This window comes from Lygodium microphyllum, chromosome 14 (genome assembly GCF_053477565.2).
Source record: "Lygodium microphyllum isolate KBCC chromosome 14, Lygodium_microphyllum_v1.1.10, whole genome shotgun sequence".
Taxonomy (NCBI): domain Eukaryota; kingdom Viridiplantae; phylum Streptophyta; class Polypodiopsida; order Schizaeales; family Lygodiaceae; genus Lygodium; species Lygodium microphyllum.
The window spans coordinates 121,789,015-121,810,595 of record NC_141148.1 but is presented as its reverse complement, the minus strand read 5'-3'; the positions used below and the strand labels follow the sequence as shown (position 1 = coordinate 121,810,595).

Genomic DNA, 21,581 nt, shown 5'->3' with positions numbered 1-21,581 from the left:
TTGGCATGCCTTTCCAAGTGGTCAGCCAACCTAGACGAGGAGGTTTTGATCAACAGTTCATAGGAGTTTTGCATTATGCTCAATGGAGAATCAGGGTGATAAGTATGAGTATCTGTGGGAATCTCAAGACTTCTTTGAGAAGATGAAGAGGGGCAAGTGGTTGCAGAAGAACTTGCTCGCCGACTTGGTCGAGAGAAATGCTAGCATGTAAACTAGCCAGCCAAGAGCGACGGATTCAAGTGCAAGAATGCACTTGAGGTGTTACAAATTCATGGAGAAGAGCCTTTATGGAGGATTTCTATGAGGCCCGATTTGCTCAAGTTGATGGGCACATTGTTGGCTTGTTTGGTGTATTTGATGGTCATGGAAGTTCTTATGCTGCAGATTATGTGCAAAAGAACCTTTTCAAAAATCTGATTGAACATCCTAAGTTTTTTCTTGATACAAGAAGTGCAATAGTTGAAACATATCAACAATTGGACTTAGAGTATTTGAAAGCTGAAAATAGTCAGCGCAGAGAGGCTGGCTCAACGGCATCAACTGCTGTTTTGGTGGGTGACCGTCTCCTTGTTACCAATGTGGGTGATTCAAGAACAGTTATTTTCAGGGCTGGTAAAGTGAAGATGAGAAATGTAGCTATGGATTTTCAAGTTTAAGGGAGAGAAAAAGCAAGAACGCAAATAGGCTGAGGCTGGAAATAGGCTGGGCTTGATATAGGCTGGCGATTGGTTGCATCAATCCATCTCGATACGGTTCTAAAAAGGAGGAGCTTTTACGAGAGCAGGAAACGGAAACAGGGAAAAGGCCTTCTCCATGATAGCAAAAGGGGGAATTCTTTTGGCTACCTCGACAACTATAGAGGAGTCTTACGTTGGCATATCAATTTCAATTTCGTTATGTTACGCATGGTTAGCTTTGGCTTGGATTATCATTGGAGTGGCATATCTAAACCATCAACAGTCAATTGGGAGAAGCATAGCAAAATCTGTGAGGTTTGCAACTCTAGAGTTCTGTGCTATTTGACGAGCTCTTCTTTTCTGTTACTCATCACAGGAGGCAATTATATACTAGTGAAGGTGTTGGCTGGCACTCTTGTATTTCCTTTTGTGTTGTGGTCATACAACCTGTTTTTTTCTCGTCTGCAACCGTGTCTATGAAGGCTATTTCTTTTCATCTCAGTGGGGAGTTGCCAACTTTCTGAAGTACTGTCACTATCAATGTTTCTGGAAATCTGTTTCTCTATAAACCAGCAGGGGACAAAAACTGTGGAGTTGCACCTGAACTCACCCCTTCGCCTTCACCTTCCAGTTCTGGCAAGAGTCTTCGGAAAATACTGGTGGGAACATCTTCTGTAATAGACTCAGAAAAAACTTTTGAATTGTGGAAAGAACAGAGGATTAAAGAAGAAACGAAAAACGGACAATGGAGATTAGGACAGGAGCCAGAGTTTCGGAAAATATCTCAACTGAGGGTGTCCTGGAATTGCCTCTCATATGTACATGTCTTAGTAAAAATGTACTTGAGCTGAAGAATTGCTCACTTCCCCAGAAAACATGTTAGCAAGGCAGGTGCATAAATACGACAGTGCATTCCATTCGCACATACATGCTTCTTGGTTTCATTTTTTTTGCTTGCAAGTTACTCAGCCATTCATGGCAGCAGCCTGCAGATAAATGCAACTTATTGTGTAGGGCACATATGAAATCTTATTTTGATGTGTCCTATGGGCATTGGCTTCTGAGGATGTAAACCATGTGTTACAGGCCTATGGGCTACAGCTGATTTTCTAAAGTCGTTTCGTAATACTACATGGCATCATCATAGATGATCATGACTTCATACTAGATTCTGTATATCTGTACATACCTTCCCAACATGGACATAATCTAGTATTGAAGTTATCTAGATTCTTTAATCATGGAGGTTGTGTGATATGTAACAGGAAACCCTTCGTTTGTCAGAACTAGTTATCTGAGTTGTGCATGATTCTTTGACAATCCTGTGTCATCTGCTGTCAAGTATACCTCAGACTTTCACAGGTCACAATGCCTACCATTCGAAAGCAAACAACAGACAACAAAGAACAAACTTTCCTCTCCACTGAGATTGATGATGGGACGTTTCTTCACATCTCAAAAGAAACAACCACTAGTTGAGATGTGACATCTAAAGAGTACAGAGGTAAGAGGAAATGCATCAGTAAACATTGACCAGACAGAGACTCTGCATTTGAAGGGAGGTTTATAGAGACAGCCCATCATAACAACATATTGCCACCTACTCATCCTATTTTGCTTGGATTAGCCCTGAAAACTTGATGTTGAGCTCACTGTAGAAGAGAGGAATCTACTTTCAGTGGACTACAAGAATGTTATTGGTGCACTCTACCTGTATGACATGCTGAAGCCTAAGCAAAATTTATTGATTGAGTTCTGGAATTGTTATATGGCTATTAAAAATATATGACTCGTTGTATGGCTATTAAAAATATATGACTCAGAGTTGAATGCTAGAACCAGTTTGATGATGAGTTCAATCTCTGACATTGGATTATTCATTTGATTGATCTTCCATCTTGACATATATCAAGGTCTTCTGAAGACGCGACTTTGCTTTCACAAACCCTTCGACAGCGCGCGCGGCTATGGAGGATGGAGCTTGGAGATGGAGGAGGCTTGAGGATGCTTGCACTAGCATCTAGGATCGTGGAGCTACCGGAGTGCAAGAGAGAGGAGGGTACTCGATCGAGCATGAAGGTAAGCTCACTACACTCATAGGATCGACAGCGCGTCGGCTAGGTGAGAGACAGCCATTAGAGCTCGTTTGAAATGCTTGAAAGAATAAGCAGTCCGAGGCTCTTGGCGGTTGAGCGAAATCTCCCCCATTTTGGTTCCGTTGCCGGGACAAACGGATTCAAGCTTGAGCACTTGCGTGCCTCACATCGAGCATCAAAGTAGGGTATTCATCCCCGAAACGGAGCTTGAGATAGGTAGGAAGTTGGGTGCTTTTAATCTTCGGAACAAGTAAGTATTTTGGGATATTTTGGTTGTTTGATGATTGGAAAGCATGGAGAATCTATTCCAGTTTTTGCCCTCGATTTTTGTTGCATTTAGCATAGGTTAGAGTTAGGAGATCGAACCGGAAAAGGGTAGGATTCACTGTTTCAAAACAGGGTAAAAACAAGGAGAAAGTCATGCAAATGTGCAAAATGCTTGCTAATGGGGACTAAGATCGACAAGAGAGGGATCATGGGTGTCAATGCCATAGCCGGGAGGGTATACAAGAACCGGGAGGCCAAAAGAGAACTCATTTGTGCCATTTCAGTGTGAGAGAAAGAGAGAGAGAGAGCTAGAAAGCCCTAGGCTGTGTGATTCGATCGCATCACCGACGCACTCATCGACCCATTCAGGTATATGAATCCCTCCCTCAAACCCCCTAGATAGTATCTAGAGGTTTGTGCTTGGAATGGTTAAGTAGATCATAAGAATCGGGCAAGATCGGCATCGTGTTGTTTCCGTCGCACCGCTTTCGACCCATCCGAGCGATTGCTTTTGGGCCAAGGCCGAGAATCGGCCTTCGGCCCCTTGCCATTCAGCCACTCGGCCAGAACCCTAGTCAGAGTTCGAGTCAACCCGTCCGAGTGACCCTACTCGAACCGTCCGAGCTAGAACTTTTTGACCACGTGGCACATTCGGCCTTGTGCCATTCGGCCCGTTTGAGCGACCCGTCTGAGTTCCAAAATCGAAACTCGGCCACACCCGGGATTCGACCATCGGCCAACTGCGGTTCGACCCATCCGAATTAGCCTGTCCAAATCTGTCGAACCTACCATTCGGCCCGTCCGAGTAAAAATCGTCCGAGCCAGATTTGGAGATTCGGCCCTTGACCCCATGCCATTCGGCCCGTCCGAGTGACCCACTCGGACCCTGCAATTTGGACCACTTGGTCCGAATGCAACGTTTTGTCAAAGTTGTCAGAAATTTGACTCGACCAGCAAACGCGCATTAGCACAACTTGTCGAAACCCTTCGGGCGTTCAGAACTTGATTCTGGCACATGGGATAAGAGAAATTATAGTACACAGCCGCTTAGTGGTGGGTAGTAGACAGTTGAGGGATCCACGGACTAGGACGCAAGCCGCTAAGCCACAAAGACCTGATGGATCAGAATCAAACAAGGAAACATACAAGGAGTCCTAAACCCTAACTAAACGGCCGGAAAATGGACCTACAAGCCTATCAGGCCAGAAACGAGCGAGAGTGAGTGAGGCGTCGAGGAATTTCTTACTACACTCACATTGAATTTGGCACTTGAAGTACACTTAAGAAAACTGAAAGCATGATTGGGCACGAGTGCACGAGGAACAACACACTCACCGAGTGGCTGTAAATTAAGAATTGTATTCAGTAATTAAGGGAACTCACTCATATAAATCGCTCAAGGAACCCACCAATAGGAGAGGACGCAGGACATAGACAAACACGCAAAGCGCAGGAGAGAACCAAGCGAGGAGCACCAACAACACTGACTTATCACGACTAGTCAACCTAATCGACAGTGTAGCGAGGTGCAAGAATTCGACCATGATGAAGAAAGGCTCAGACCATCGGTTTACCAAGGAGCTCGATGTGAGCGCATTCCGAGATGCTATACAATAGATGGTGAGCAGTTATGACGCGCATGCCCGGTACAAGTACCGTGGCAGGACGGCAGATGCAATCATTGCAGACCTAGAGGAGGAGAGAAGGCTAGCCCGCAAGGCATTGCAAGGCATAGTCGAGTATAATAGGGATCAACAAGCCAAGAGCCTAAGGCAAAGCATGGAGCTGCATGAGGTGCAACGAGTGCTAAACTTGGCTGGTCGGAACCGAACAGACCAGGAAAGAGCACTAGAGGGAGACCTGACGCTAAGCGAGCTACTCATGAAACGGCTACTCGATAACACTGCAGTAGAGCAGAGTGCCACTGCACTAGCGACGTCATTGCTTGCAGGATTAGGGGCAAACCAGGGCTCAAAGAGCCAGGCTAAAATACTGATTGTTGCCAAGCAACTCGAAAAGTACCAGCCACATGACTATTTGTACAACTTTGTTGAGCAGTTTGAGCAAGTCTGCGAAGCCAATGGCCTCAACGACCAGACTCAATGTTTGCAAGCATTCGGACTTTGCTTAAGTAATAAGGGTAGGACGTGGTATACAAGCTTGGATGCCGTAGAACGAGCCAACTTCAATAACCTCAAGGATCTCTTCATCAAGAGGTTTGCTGAGCCCGAATACTCCAACAACCTGCTAGTACGCTTGATGAATGTCAAACAGAAGGAGAAGGACGGCATCCGCGACTATGTGACCCACGTGAGAAGTCTCTTCAAAAGAATCCCCTTAGGCGAGCGACCGACTAACAGAGCAATATCAACTGTATTCATCAGCGGAATTAGAGATCAAGAGTTATATAAGGCACTAGCAGGCAATTCAAGCTTGCAGCGAGATGTAGTGGCTAGGGTTTTTGAGAAAGCCATCAGAGTCGATGACCAGCTGAAAGAGCGGAGCTCTAGGAGCTCAAATCTAGAAGAAACCAACCCGCGGAGTTTAGAGAGAACGCCAGTCTCTAGTGAGCGGTCGAACCCATCATCCCAAGATAAGGAGAAAGCCACCGAGACACAGACCAAGGCCTGGCGGAGGTCAAGATGGAATTAGCCAAGATACAGGACATGCTGAGACGACCAACACGCCCACACATCGAGTGCGTATACTGTGGCGGAAACCACTTGCCGGCCGAGTGTCAAGACCCTAGGTCAAGACCTTGTGCTAACTGCGGGAAGTTCGGCCACGATGCCGCACAATGCAGACTACCAAGAAGGTTTCCATACTCGCAACCCTATGGCCAGCCTTATCTGACTAACAGGCCGCAGCCATTCTTCGGAAGGGGAGCCCCATTGGCTCTACCTGCGCCTAACGATATGAAACTTGCCATCCCTAGAGTGGACATAGATCCCACCGGCATTCCTAGACCGCCTGGTCCTTATGTGACCCACCCACCGAGCGACGCTCCAGTTCATTACGTGGAGGAGCCAAATGATGAAGCGACCTACATATACTCTTATGTCTCGCATGACGATGAGGGTAACGCCATCCTCATGGATTATCGACCCGTGCCGGTGATGGCGTTAGGACAAGGGTGGGATAGAGGCCTAGGAGGGCAGCCACAGGATCCGGTCACTTGTTGGACTTGCGGACACCTCGGTCATGTCTCATCACGCTGCCCTAAAAGAGAGAAGCAAAACAGGGACAAGGCTGATCGAAGGTGCGTAGAGTGCGGAATCACCCATCTTTTCATTGATTGTCCAAAGCGGAAGCCATCCTCTAGCGCAGCTAATTTGCCATCCATCCCATTAGGGCTATTTGGTGTCGAAAACCCCGATGGGGAGGCCACACCTATTCCCTTACGAGTTATGAACTGAGCCCAAACCAAGCAGGCCGGCATCTCCCTGCCAGGACCTAGTAATCTAGACGTAGCCTCAATAGGGAAGAAAAGCCGCAGACGGAAAAAGAAGAGATCGGATGCTAAGGTCGCATTGAAGACCAAAAGTGCTACGACTTTAACTGCTGGGAAGAAAGTCTCAGACGCGGAGGCAGAGACTTCAGCCCCTAAGACAACCGAAAAGGGAAGCGCTAAGATAGGGGAATACCCGCACCCCAAGCGACAATTGGAGGCCATAGAAAAGGTGAAGTAATGGGTAAGGGAGGCTCAACAGCACCTCAAAGATGCTAAACCCATCATGGAGGATGAGATCGATGATCTCTCCAGCATAAGCACACCAATGTCACTGCCTCAAGTCGGCCGAGGCTACTATGCTACAAGCAGTGCCACTCATGACAACACGGAAGGTGTTGCAGTCCCAACTATGGTGGCCCACACTTTTCCGCGATGCCAATGATTTGTCAAGCATTGTGACAAGTGCCAGCAGGCAAAAGTTTTGATTCATAAGGATCAAATGGAATTAACCCCAATTATTTATCACCAACCCTTCGAAAAATGGGGAATTGACTTCATAGGACCAATTAGCCCTATAGTGCAGTACTCACAAGCCAAGTACATTGTGGTGGCCACCACGGATTACCTCACGAAATGGGCAGAGGCGAGAGCAACACGAAAAAATGACGCTAGAACGACTGCCAAGTTCTTATGGAAGTAAGTAATCTCGCACTTTGGTTGCCCCATTGAACTAGTTAGTGACCAAGGCACACACTTCATCAACGAAGTGATAGCACATCTCCTATCCACATCTCTTATCATCCATCGCAAATCTCGCCATACTACCCTCAGGCTAATGGCCAGGCAGAATCAACTAACAAAATTCTTATTAACATCCTGACTAAGATAGTCTCAGCCTCGAGAAGTGACTGAGACAACAAGTTGATGGTAGCCTTGTGGGCCTACCGCACAGCTTATAAAAATCCCCTTTAGGCTGACCTATGGGACTGAAGCAATTCTACCGGTAGAATTCTTCGTCCCTAGCCTGAGAATAGCACTCCAAGAACGATGGGAAGGGAAGGAAGCATGGACGCAACGCCTAACCGAGCTAGAACATCAGAAACTCGTCTTCTAGCCACCCACGTGCTCATCTGTGAGAAGGCTCAACGAAAGATGTGGTTTGATAAGCATGTCAAGCAGCGAGACTTCGAACAAGGGGATCTTATTCTGCTATACTCAGTAAAAGGACACAAACAAAAGATGAAGATTCGAGGACTAGGCCCTTTTAGCGTACGCATGATTGGTAGAACCGGGAATGTTGAGTTGGAGACACTTGACGGTGAAGGAGTTGGATTTTTTAACGGCAGCCGCGTAAAGAAGTACTATCCTCCTTCCCATCCATTACATGAGCCACCCATGCTAGAAGCCCTGCTAAACGTCCGAATGGAAACTGTAACAGACCTTACGGATCAGGACGAGGAAGTAGTGGCACCGGCGTATCTCCGAATCATAGTCACAGCAAGTGCGGTGTACTCTTTCGACGCCTTGATTGATGAAGGGGCCGACTACAACATCTTGACGCATGACCATTGGACATGCATTGGTCAACCAATGCTATAGCCCACTAATGCCAACCTCACTCCATTTGGGGGTACTGCCTATTCACTCCTGGGGAAGTGCAAGGCACTTGTTTCCATCAAGACTGAAAGTTTACCAGCCTTCTTCCATGTGTTGCCTAACACTAAAGAAGCCGGTAATGTGTCACTATTGGGTCACACCTCCAAGAAGCTAACACACTATAATGTGTATTACAACCTAAACCACATTCATCTTGCCATCAGCAACACCCGTATAGTGATGACCTTCAAGGGCTGTCATGATTCCTCCACCATCACGACGCCACTGGTAGAAACCCCTTGGATCATGCTCCAGACCCAGTCTAAATTGGAGAAACCTGTGGCTTTGTGCCACGCACTCGACCCAGGCCCAAATCCACCAAGAATGCTCACAAGGTCAAGGAGCCCAGACTTATGTGGGTGCCAAAACGGCAGGAACCACATTGGGGTACACCACCCAAACGTGACCCTAACGGCCAAAAACATCAACCGTTCCGACCTAGGAGGCAGTATACACACTATTGCCATAAACAAACAACCATGCTGCGATGGATTCCTAAGGATCTCTTGCGGACACAAGGATACTATGAGGGCAACCCCTGGATTTGGGTGCCTAAAAATGGCCGGCTAAAAAGCTCATCTACAAGTGATATCACCGTAGAAAGGAAGGCTTGCACATGTGGTACCCAACACATAATCAGCACGCCATTGCCAGCTATGGCTAGTAAGCCTCAAGTCATGTATCGACCAAAGAAAACGCCACAAGACTTGAACCTGCTAAATCTAGAGGGCTTAAAAAACCCTATGACTGCTCACTCAGAACCCAGCCCAACCCCCATGCCCCCAAAGCTTCCTGCAGCACCTCAATGCGCTTCTGCATACAAAGCCCAACCTATGATACCGATGAGGGAGTCACCACTGTCCAGTCCAGTTGCACCATCCCCACCAGCAGGTCTTAAACCCTCATACGCGATACAACCTTTCCTCTCCTTGGCTAACGACCTTGCCGCGGCCTCTGGTGATGACTTAATAACCTGCATCAGGATGTTGGACGACACTTTCACCACATTCGCTAGAAGCTATGAGAGGCTAGACCTAGGCCTCTTTGACAGAACCCTTGCTTCGGAGGTTCGTGCATTACCATGCACATGGGAGGAATACGAACTTATAACTACTAGATCCCCCAAGATCGCTGCCGAACTAATAGCAAACGATGAAATCTCAAAGGTGCAAGCGGAGCTCAGACGCCTAGTCACTTCATATCAAAAGCCTCCTCGTTCTGTTCCCGAACACGAGATGCACGAGCTCATGCAAATGGCAAGCTCGCCCTCCACGTTCTTACAGTAATGGTTTGCTCTGCGAATCCAATGGAAGAAAAAAGGTTGCCGAATAATGACCAATGTTGAGCAACGCAGGGCAATTAAAACCATTGAATACGACCCCACTTATGTGGCACCTATCTCGTTTAGGGTTTTGGCCATCACCCGCAATTAGCAATTGGACGACCATGTGTTCGCCCACCCCTATATTGACCAACTCCTCACCAAAGAGGAATTACATGTCGCCAGCCGCCTTAATACTGGGGATCTCTTTCATGATGTCTTGACTTACATCTCCCAAGTCTCTATCCAACTGGCTGCTCTTGATTGTCATGCACAACTGGAATACAACCCACGATTCTACATGTGGCTTCTTCACACGTAAATTCCTAGCCCAACAGGACCAATGCCACCCTTTAACTCCCAATCCTAGGAAGGATTCTTCTCTCAACCGGAAGAAAGGTGGGTATGTACGTGGGAAATACGGTGAAAGGAATTAGATAGGAAATGAGTAAAAAGGGGGTATGGTCAAGTAAAAGTAGTGAAAGACATAAGCATTAGTATGAGAAAAATGGCTTCCAAAAATGGGTATGTACGTGGGAAATACGGTGAAAGGAATTAGATAGGAAATGAATAAAAAGGGGGTATGGTCAAGTAAAAGTAGTGAAAGACATAAGCATTAGTATGAGAAAAATGGCCTCCAAAAATTCAGTCAAGAGTTTAAAAACAGCAAAGTGCTACGTGGAAAATACTAATAGAAGTTACGAATTATGGCAAGAGCAGAAAATGTCGCAGCAAGACCGCGCCCATCGACTCCCATTCACTGACGAGGAAAGGGAGCTATATTGCATCCAACTGGAGAACCGCGCCTTCGGCCAGCTGAAGTTCTGAACCATCCACAACATCAGAGTCGTGGTGGCGAAGGAGGAGGCAACCAAAAGGGTGGTGGAACAGTGCAACCTGACAAAATACATTGAAAAATTCTCGCAGGAATCGGATCACTTCGAATGTGTGGAATTCCTCAGAACATACAATTCGGACCAAGAAGGGGGCGTTGTAATAGTAGGCCGAGGAGAGGGCGCAAAGAAGGTACAGGTCCGATTGGACCCAGTCTTGGCGGAAAAAGCTCTAGGATTGGTACCTAGGACAGAAAGGTGGCAAAAAAGGGATGTTTACACCTTGCTAAAAATGAAAAAGGAAGAGGTACTTACGAACGACGGCATAAGCATCCAGGACATCCCTGATGCTGATGCCAGGCTGCAGGCCAAGTTGGTGCACGTGCTCTTCTCCAGCCAACGGTACAATTACTTAATGCATCGGATTATAGTGCCCATGCTGGAGAATGTAGCAGCCCACACTCTAGATGAGGTGGATTGGAATGGCTACGTGCGGAAGACTATCGATCAAGCGGCCAAAGCACTAGCCCTGGGAAGTGCACCAATAGGAGGAGAATCTCCTGCTTCTAAGGTGACAGAAAGGAAGAAAGCCTCCTCCAAGGCCTCTTTCATCGGCTACGGAGGAGTCTTAACTGCACTAATTCAGGAGGCAGTAAAGGTAGCACATGAGTCGGAGGAGGGAGAAGGAGAAACGCCGGAGAAGTTGCTCCCTCGACAGGACAAAGACAGGTCCACCGACAGAACAGAAACTGAAGAAGAAGGGGAAGGACCAGCTAGTAAGAGGGCAATCAGGACAACAAAGAAAAAGGTGGCGCAGGGGAAGAAAAAGGGTGATGAAGGCAGGAAGAAAGAAAAGGAAGACTTGGAAAGGGCGAAAAAGGAATCCCTAAAAGAAGCAAAAGAGAGAGAGAGGATGAAAAAGCAGGAGGAGCAGAGGGAAAAAGAGGAGTTGCAGAAAGCCGAGGTGTCAAAACAGGAAGCTGAAGCAGAGAAAAGGAGGGAAAAAGAACAAAAAGGTTAAAAACAGGAGGAGTAGAAGAAAATGTAGGAGGAAAGGAAGAGAAAAGTGGAGGAAGAAGAGGAGGAGTTGCGAAGGAAAGAGGAGGAGGACCTGGCGGAGGCCACACGACGGTCCATCGAACAGCAATGCCGAGCAGACGAACTAAGGAACCTGAGCCCATGTAGAGAAGAGGGGCCTGGATCCTGCACACAGGTGCCAAAGTTTGTGCCACCCCCAGTCTCCGAAGGCAAAGGCAAGGCCCCGCTTCATCCGATCCCTACCCTCCTAGTACCTCCCGCGGAACTCACCATCGTCACCCCCAGCATCCCCACTAGCGCAAATGTGTCGAATTTCGTGGTGTGGATGCAGTATTTTATCAACAAAGAAATGGGCCAGGGGCGGAGCACGGAAACTACGGCCATAGGACAGAAAAGGTCTGTCGCAGATGCAGAGTCCAAGCAAGAACCCAAAAAGCAAAAAGTCGAACCCTCCACCTCGCCTATTCACGCAATGATGATGCCACCGGCTAATTACAATGAATACGTCGCCGAGCTGCTCTCCCAATTGGAGAGAGCGAAGGAGGAACACAAAACAGCCGTGGCTGAGTTGGCAGTCGAGAAGGAAACCATGGCCGCCTTTCAGTTGGACAAGACAAGAATAGTAGCCTTACAACAGCGCGAAATTGCAAAACTGAAACAGGAACTGAAGGCTAGGGATGAGAGGGAGGAACATTGGATGTAGCTACTCGAGAATGAGACGCAAGAGTTAGTAAACATGCAAAGAGGGCACAAGCTTCTAATAGGGCACTACCAGGAGCTTGCTGAGAAAGCTACTAAGGTGGATGCACTCAGGGAGGAGCTGAGTGCTAGGGACGAAGAAAGGCAACGAGGCATGGAAGAGCAGGAGCAGGAGCTCAAGCGCCTAATAGATCAACTGACCTCTGAATGACAAGAACAAGAGAGGCTGGTCAAGGAACTAGAGGATTATGGATAGAAAATCATGATGTTGACCTTGAGAGAAGGGGAAGGCTTGGAAGTGATGAACAAAAGGGTAGAGGAGTGGGCCGCGCATAACGAGAAGAGGGTGAAGACACTGGTGCGCCGCCTTGCTTTAACAGAAAAAGAGAAAATCATCGCGGAGAATAAGGCAGAGGCAGCCCAAGTGGCCTTCAGCGCTCAATAGAAGATCTTTCTTGATACCATCTTGGATGCCACCCACACAGCATAAGGAGAGCCACTGGAAGTAGTACAGAGGAAGCTTGGCATGGCAAGAAGAGCCCTACATGCTGGACTACAGATGCCACCACTACCGGCGGAGGTTAGGCTGGGTCTGGAGGAACAGCGGAAATACCTGACGAGAGCTAGCCTAACCCCCCAGGAAATAGATGCCCTCGGGTTCGAGGAAGAAGCAGTACACGCAAAAGGCAGGGGGAAGAAGCAGAGCTGGAAATCGATGTGAATCGCTTCAGGGAAGAGGTGGTCCCGCAACCCCCCTCGCCACAGGCCCAAGATCCGCCACAAGCAGACCCAGCTACAGAAAGGAAAGCCATCTCCAAAGAAAGGTGAAAAAAGCTGGTGGAGGAGGCCAGACAGAAGCTGAGAGCCAAACCAGCCATGCTATCGTCCGCGCCTCTCCCTCCGTGCCCAGATGACCTTCCGGCGGGATTCCATGCAGAACTGGTGGTATGGGAGGTGCAGGAACTAGGAAAGGAGCCATTCTCCTTTAGTTTCCTCCTACCCAACAGTCTGTGGAGGGTCCTGCCCCTCAAAGTGATGGACAAGGTGATCGCGGTCGGTGGCCGACTGGGGAAAAGATGGCTGGAGGAGTAGGAAAAGACCCCAACCTCTTGGGGCACCGAAGCGGCCGACTACTAGCACGATAAAGTTTTTGAAATCCCCCACACTATACAAAACTATAGGGACCAACCCCTGTGGAGGAGACGAGTATGTGACATAAGCATGCTCGCCTGAATGGCTTTTTGTAATACCCTGTCGTTCGAGTGGAACGACCCTACTTATATGGCGTACCCTCGAAGGGTAGGCGTAGATTTTGATGCTACCCTCCACGGGCGCTATGACTTCCCCGTCATTTATAACTCCACTATATCATCCTTCGACAACACCCTTCTTTTTACCGCAGAAAGCCTAGACGAATCTATGATGTGCTTCCTTGCGGACTTTTCCTCATGTCCTGGCCCCGCCTTCATAACCACTTGTAACTATCTTAGGCTACTTAGGCTACTTAGGCTACTCCTTAAGCAGGACTCGACTACACAAGAGCGTGGCCTGCCTCCCCTATTCTTTGACCCTAATGCTATAGATAATTGTACCATGGCTCGTCTCATGATGAGGGCTACTCTCCTTCCTTCTTTTTGCCTAGCCCTCCTAGAGGACATGAACAATAGCCAGTTCACTAGATGCAACCACCCCTTCCTTTCCACTACCTCCCTACGTGTCCGCATGAATCTAAAGAATTACATGATGCAGAGTCACTAATTTTTGAGCAAGTCTCTCCGCCCACCTTGTCCTCCTCATTCCGACTAAGATACTTGGGCCTATGTCTCATCTCCAAAAAAGAAGAAGAAAGAGAGCACCTAGGAATCTCCCTAGCCCCCTCCCCCACTTCACGCCTAGGGCACATCAAGGGCAGGACTTTTAGACCTGTCATCCTAAGGGTCACACCACACCACCAACGAAGCACAAGCTGGGTCCTCAAGTGTGGGACGTTACCAAGGGCTTCGACCCATCTCCCAGTTCCACTGCCACGAGCACAACACACTACACAACAAGCAGCACACCCCTTAGGGAGGGCACAATTTTTTTTGCAAGTTATGTCGACTCTCAAAGAGATGGCTACCTACAGAACACCATCACCCATGGCACCCTTTAAGGACCCAAAGCGTGCCGGCCTCCAGCCACCCGTCTGGTGTTGATGGCCACCATGACCGAACCATCTCAAGATAAGACTGCCATTGGCATAGATCTTGGAACTGTATCATCCAATGATCCATGCCCTATGCCTCAAGATCCATGGATAACTTATTGATTCCACCGGCCCGAGGACCTTCAAATCCAAGGCACAGATCTTCAATCAAAGCCACGGTGTTCAAGCCAAACAGAGTTCAAGGGGTTTTACCAGAATAAATTTCCCCAACACCATCATTTCATTTCTTCAAGCGCTTCTCCTACTCACAAGACGACCGGCTACAACCGGGTGACAGCTACCGAGTGTCTTCATGGAGCTTAACGCACGCCGGGACTCGCTCCGGGTCATCATCCCTAACCACCCACCTACCTATTCTGCCTACCAGCCAACCTAACTTGCCCCCTTGTCCCACCGCAGTGCCATGGGACTGGCACTTGGCTAGGAGGGGGATAATGTTACCGTGTTTTCGACCACGTTACCGCAGCACAGAGGAGCGGAAACTGGGAAGAAGGAAAAAGAGCAAAAAAGTCACAAAAGCAGAAAAAGGCGCCTTGACTGGCAACCAATCCATGAAAAATTCAAATGTTCGGACACGACCCTCAAGAGGCTTCGGTGTTGGGCCATGGCAATGAAAGAGGAAAAGGCGCACCATTAAAATGTGGGAGTGCCCCCAAATCTGTGTAAAAGAGTGCCAGGATCGCTCCTGTGCAAAGTGTATGCATTAGTGGGAATAGGATAAATTAGAATGGTGGGAAATGGGAAAAAGGGCCTAGGTTACGGCCGGCCATATAAAAGAGGAAAAAGGAGATGACCGCCCGAAAGGGATTTAGGGTTTTGTATATAAAGTTGAAAAGTGAATGAGAAGCTCATTCTTTGGTGTGTGGCAAAAGGAGTCCTCTTCTTCCTCTCTTCTTCTCTCCTTCTTGCTTGTGGGTGCTCTTGAGAGAGGGAGTGTGAGAGTGTGAGGGAGTGAGTGCGTGAGGGTGAGGGATCAAGAGGGTGAAGCTCTTCACCATCTCCTCTCCTCTTCTTCTCTTCTCTCCCCTTCTCTTCTCTTGCGCGCGCGGCTATGGAGGATGGAGCTTGGAGATGGAGGAGGCTTGAGGATGCTTGCGCTAGCATCTAGGATCGTGGAGCTACCGGAGTGCAAGAGAGAGGAGGGTACTCGATCGAGCATCAAGATAAGCTCACTACACTCGTAGGATTGACAGCGTGTCGGCTAGGTGAGAGATAGCCATTAGAGCTCGCTTGAAATGCTTGAAAGAATAAGCGGTCCGAGGGTCTTGGCGGTTGAGCGAAAGCTCCCACAATCGTAGTTGGATTGACTCTAGCAGGTGATGGCTCGTATGATGATGTCTGTCGTTTGGGCCAAGAGACTTGTTTGACTCTCTTGGGCATGTGCATGGATGAGCTTGATGGAGGTGGGTCCGGGAAGCATTGCAGCTTATGGTTTTGAGGTTCTATGGGGCTTGGGGTGATCAAGCTTGAGGGTGGTGTACAGTGGTGCCCTTGGCCATGTGGGCTTTAGGGATCCATATCCAGGCATTCCCTTCATAGTAGCCTTGCACATGCAAGAGGGATTTAGGGACTGTAAAATATTACACGACGCAGCGAATAGAATCTGAGAAAGATATAGAGAGTACACAACAGATAAGAGGAGAATCAGTAAATTCTTTAACTTCAAACAACTGATACAAAGATGGCTCTATTCACCCGTGCACTTCCACTGTGTGAAGCTTAGATGGCGATCTAGACAAAAGATAGGTGAAGAGCTTAAGGCTAGCTGTAACAACAACTCTGACTGGGTGAAAGATGAGTGAGAGATGGCTGCGAAGGGGTTTAGCTTTTATAGCCCGCGAAGGTCGTTAGGTCGGCCTGCTGACCATCGACCTACCATATGAGCCTCCACTAGTCGGACATAGAATATTCCCTTTACCATCGGGCCTCTCTGTCTAACCCAAAGATTAGACCCACAATGGTCACCTTTTTGCCATCCGGTCACATAGACCTCATCTGATATACAAGTCAGGACTCCACCAATGTCCACACTTGGCTTCTCCTCACAATGGGGGCCTTACAACTTTGAGTACCATGGATCATTGGTAGCACCTAATGAGGGTGGGGCATTGATCATATCTGACACCCCCCCTCAATGTCCACCCATAGGTGAACTATCTCCTCGGCCCAATGCCGAGTCTCTGAAGATGAACTTGAAGCAGATCCTTCGTAAGTGCTTTGGTGAAGATATCTGCTCTGTTCTCCTCTGTTGGACAGTAGACCAATTCCACTATCCCATCCTCTATCAAATCACGCACATAGTGATATTGGATCTCTATATGTTTGGTGCATGCGTGAAACACTGGATTTTTGGAAATGGCAATGCAACTCTGATTGTCACATCTCAGCACAGTTGGTTCTTCATCCTGCACTCCCATATGCCATAGAATCCTTCTCAACCATACGGCCTCACATGCAGCAAAACAAGCTGCCTTGTACTCTGCTTCGGTAGAAGACAATGCCACTGTTGGTTGCTTCTTACTAATCCAAGAGAAAATTCCTGAACCCAAAGAGAAACAATAACTAGAAACTGACTTCTTGGAATCAATGTCTCCTACCCAATCTGAGTCACAATTCCCCACAAGAGAAGTTCTGAAATTGTATATGATACCATAGTCAAGAGTTTTCTTCAAGTATCTGAGCACCCGCATCCCAGCCTTCCAATGACTCTCATGAGGTTTGTTTGAGAACCTGCTCAAAACACCAACAGCAAAACTGATATCTAGTTTGGTGCTACACAAGTAGATCAGACTGCTAACCAACCTCCTATACCTCCCAATGTCTGCTAGTGCTGATGTATCCTCGACGGATAACTTTGCATTCACCTCCATAGGTATAGCTATCTCCTTGCACTCGGTCATTCCAAATGCCTTCAAGATCTCCCATGCATACTTCTTCTGAGAGATGAAGATCTTTACTGGCTCTTGCTAGACTTCAATCCCCAAACAATAGTGCAGCAAGCCCAAGTCTATCATTTCAAACTCAGAACTCAAAGCCTTTCGAGTTTGGTTGATCATATATTCATAGTCACCTGTAATAAGAAGGTCGTCCACATATAGGACAATCACTACAGACTTTTTACCATCCCTGTAAACATACAAGTTAGCATCTGAGGCACATCTTTTGAAGTTTAGGTTTAAAAAGAACCTATCTATCTGCTGGTACCATGCTCTGGGGGCTTGTTTCAACCCATACAATGCCTTCTTCAGTTTACACACTTTGTTCTCAGAATGGGGGGCCTCAAACCCTGGTGGCTGAGCCACGTACGCCTCCTCCTTGAGCTCACCATTTAAGAACGCTGACTTAACATCCATTTGGTACACTGGCCACTTCTTGTGGGCAGTGACTGCAAGTACCGTGCGAATAGTGGTCATTCTAGCAGTTGGGGCAAATGACTCTTGAAAATCAAACCCTTCAACTTGTGAAAATCCTTGGGCAACCAGTCTAGATTTGTACTTTTCTAAGGTACCATCAGCCTTGTACTTTATCTTCCAGATCCACTTGGTGCCAATAACCTTTCGCTTTGGTGGTCGATCCACTAACTCCCAAGTGTCATTCTTCATTATCCTGTCATACTCCGCCTGCATAGCAGCCTTCCATGATGGATCTGCAAGTGCTTCTTCTAAGTCAATTGGCTCCTTTACTTCTCTCATAATCTCAACCATCAAGGCCATATTGACTATTTGAGCAGAAGCCCTCCTTTGCTCCTCTATTCTCTGAGACCTCCTTGGTCTGTCTGCCTTCTCCTCAACAGATGTAGGCATAGGATTATTGTGGTCATAGAGCTACTTCACCCTGCATGGCAATGGCTTTTCCGGTGGGGTGATGTCAGGTTGGTGAACATTTTCCTCATCATCTGAAGATGATGCTTTCTCCTCCTTAAGGATAGGGATAGCTCTTGGGACAGGTTCATAGTGGACTACTTCTTCGCTTGATGATAAAGTGGAAGAACTTGCCTTCTCCTCCTCCACTGTATGTGGCTCCTCCTTGAACACCACATCACGACTCGCAATGATCTTCTTTTCCTCTTAGTCATATAACTTGTAAGCCTTGTACTCATCACTATAACCCAAGAAGATACATTTTCTGCTTTTTGGTTGTAACATGTGCATAACATTCACATCCAAAAATTCTGAAATGTGAGACAGATGGTTTCTTACCAGTGTAAGCCTCATGAGGTGTTTTTCCCTTGAGAGCCTTTGTGTAGCTCCAATTTAGAATGTAAACTACAGTATTAATAGCTTCAGCCCAAAAATGGTTAGGAAATCCCTTGCCCTTTAGCATGCATCTCACCATCTCCACAATGGTGTGATTCCTGTGTTCCACAACACCATTCTGCTGAGGTGTGTGAGGTGTTGCCAATTGACGCTTGATCCCTTTGCTCTTGCAAAAGCATTCAAACTCCTTTGAGTTGAACTCACCACCACCATCTGTTCTAAATTTCTTCACACTTTTCCCTGTTTCATTCTCAACAAGTATTAGCCATTCTTTAAACTTACCAAAAGCTTGAGCCTTATCACGAAGGAAGTACACCCACATCTTCCTACTATAGTCGTCGACAATCAACATAAAATAAGAAGATCCCCCCAAGGCCTGTGTAGGCATCTTACCACACAAGTTAGCATGCACCAACTCTAGAGGAGCCTGTGCTCTATTCTTGCTTTCTTGTGGAAATACCTTTCTCTGTTGCTTGCCCATCATACAAGCTTCACATGGTTCCTTCAATTCAGTTATTGTAGGTAGGTGAGCAACCATACCTTGCTTTTGCATCTCCTTCAATACTGCAAATTCGATGTGTCCAAACCTTTCATGCCAAAGCTTACTTGTGCCCACTCCAGCGGTGGCTGTGAGAGCACTTAGCTCATACAGGTTATTCCTTCTTTCTCCTTTGCCAACAATTGTGCCAGCACTATCAATAATTTTTGCACCTGTCTTCTTGAACCTCACTTCATGGCCAAGATCAGTTATGGTAGCAACTGATAAGAGATTTCTCCTGATTTGGGGAACATACAACACATTTGAAAGATTTTTGACTTCACCATTTGCAACAACAAAAGAAATAGTACCTGTGCCTGTAGCAAGGCATTTAGCATCATTTCCAACCGTCATAGTGATGGATTCTTGTAGAGGCTGCATAGAACTGTATAGACCTTTCTTGTTGGTCATGTGACGGGAGGCCCCACTATCCAACACCCATGAGTCAATTGTAGATTCTTCTTGCACCGAGGAGCACACTTCCTCAATGGTCGCCATGAATAATTCCAACTCCACTTCAGCCGTAATGGCTATCTCTTTCCCTTTACTTTTAAGGGTACCATTTTTTTCATCTGCCTTCTTGACATGACAATCTGCAATTGCATGTCCTTTCTTCTTGCAGTAGAAGCACTCTCCTTGAAACTTCTTCTTGCCGCCCTTCTTATTTTTGTCACCATCATTTTTGGTGGAGGAAAGACCTTTGCCTTTTGCATTGGCAGAGAATACAACATCTCCATTGTTGCTTCCTTTTTGGGCTTTCAGCCTCTCCTCCTCCATTAATAATGCACAAAACTCCTCAAAAGTAAAAGCTTGAGGTCTCACCTGAGTATTAAGGGCAGTTACTAGTCCATCAAACTTTTGTGGACAAATTCGAAGACACCTCCGAGCTAGCTCTTCGCTAGTCTTTTGTATCCCAGCACCAGCCATCTGGTCGCGCAGATTCTTAATCCGAGTGATGAATGCTTCAACCGTCTCTCCTTCAATAAACTTCTCCGCTGCTAGTTGATTCTCCAAGTTTTGAATCCTTGTTTGGTTTCATGTTTCATACTGACTCCTTAGTACATTTCAAGCCTCTGACGCTTTGGTTGTATGCTGAATCAGAGTCAAAACACTGTCAGAACAGCTTGTAACTAAGGCACACAATGCATCTGCATTCCTTCGTTTCCAAGCTCGTAGAAGATATGCATTCGGAGGAATCATCACACTAGGATTTGATGGGTCGAGGGTAGGCTCTGGTTCTGCGTTAGTCCCCAGCACAGTCTCTAGAAGCTCATAAGAATCAAGGATAGTTGTAATTTTGAACTTCCACAAGGTGTAGTTTGTACCATCTAACTTGCCTTCGCTGAAGGTTGGTGGATGAATCCTCAGTGTTTGAATAGCCGGTACAGCAACACCACCTCCTGCACCGCTTTCGAAAGTTGACATAGTTTCTCTTTGCTGTTGAAGCCTTTGCCTCTTGCACGCTCTCAGATCTCTAGAGCCCCCTGGGCTTTGATACCATGTAAAATATTACATGGCGCAGCGAACAGAATCTGAGAAAGAGATAGAGAGTACACAACAGATAAGAGGAGAATCAGTAAATTCTTTAACTTCAAACAATTGATACAAAGATAGCTATGTCCACCCGTGCACTTCCACTGTGTGAAGCTTAGATGGTGATCTAGACAGAAGATAGGTGAAGAGCTTAAGGCTAGCTGGAACAACAACTCTGACTGGGTGAAAGATGAGTGAGAGATGGCTGCAAAGGGGTTTATCTTTTATAGCCCGCAAAGGTCGTTAGGTCGGCCTGCTAACCGACCTATTATATGAGCCTCCACTAGTCGGATAGGGAATATTCCAAGGAATATTCCCTTTACCATCGGGCCTCTCCGTCTAACCCAAAGATTAGACCCACAATGGTCACCTTTTTGCCATCCGGTCACATAGGCCCCATCTGATATACAAGTCAGGACTCCACCAATGTCCGGGCTCGCACTTGGCTTCTCCTCATAATGGGGGCCTTACAACTTTGAGCACCATGGATCATTGGTAGCACCTAATGAGGGTGGGGCATTGATCATATCTAATAGGGACCCACGTATGCTTGATCATGCGCTGATTTTTGTAACTGCACTTTGGTTTCCTAGGTTTAGAGCTTCGGGTCTGATGAGGTTGTGTGCATCGACTCCTAGGCGATGGTTGTGGCTGTCTAGGCTTCCATTGAAACCTAGGCTATTGGGCCTTAGATATTTCTTCCTAGAGTAGTAGTTTTTGAGAGGTGGTGGATGGTGGTCGAGCACTACCCTTCCCCTTAGATTGGGCTACTAATATTTCTACTGGTGGCTGTGCGGACTAGGGTGAGGTCGCACAGCCCTTGCTGAAAGCTATAACAATGAGGATGTTGCCTATGGCGACGTGAATGCGTTGCAACTCATAATCAATGTTGCAATGAGTTTGCTTTTTGAAGGTTCGCCCTAGCAGTGTTTCTGTGCATGCATCCTTGGCATGTGGCAACCCGTAGAAGATCATTCATACAGTCTCAGACTCGATGGAAACGGAGGCCC

The 21,581-nt window shown here is 47.2% G+C and overlaps 1 pseudogene; it reads left to right on the top strand.

The window, feature by feature from the left end:
• The first annotated feature begins 287 nt into the window (after positions 1 to 287).
• LOC148026054 (putative protein phosphatase 2C 59 pseudogene) lies at positions 288 to 656 on the top strand (annotated as a pseudogene).
• The last annotated feature ends 20,925 nt before the right edge of the window (positions 657 to 21,581 follow it).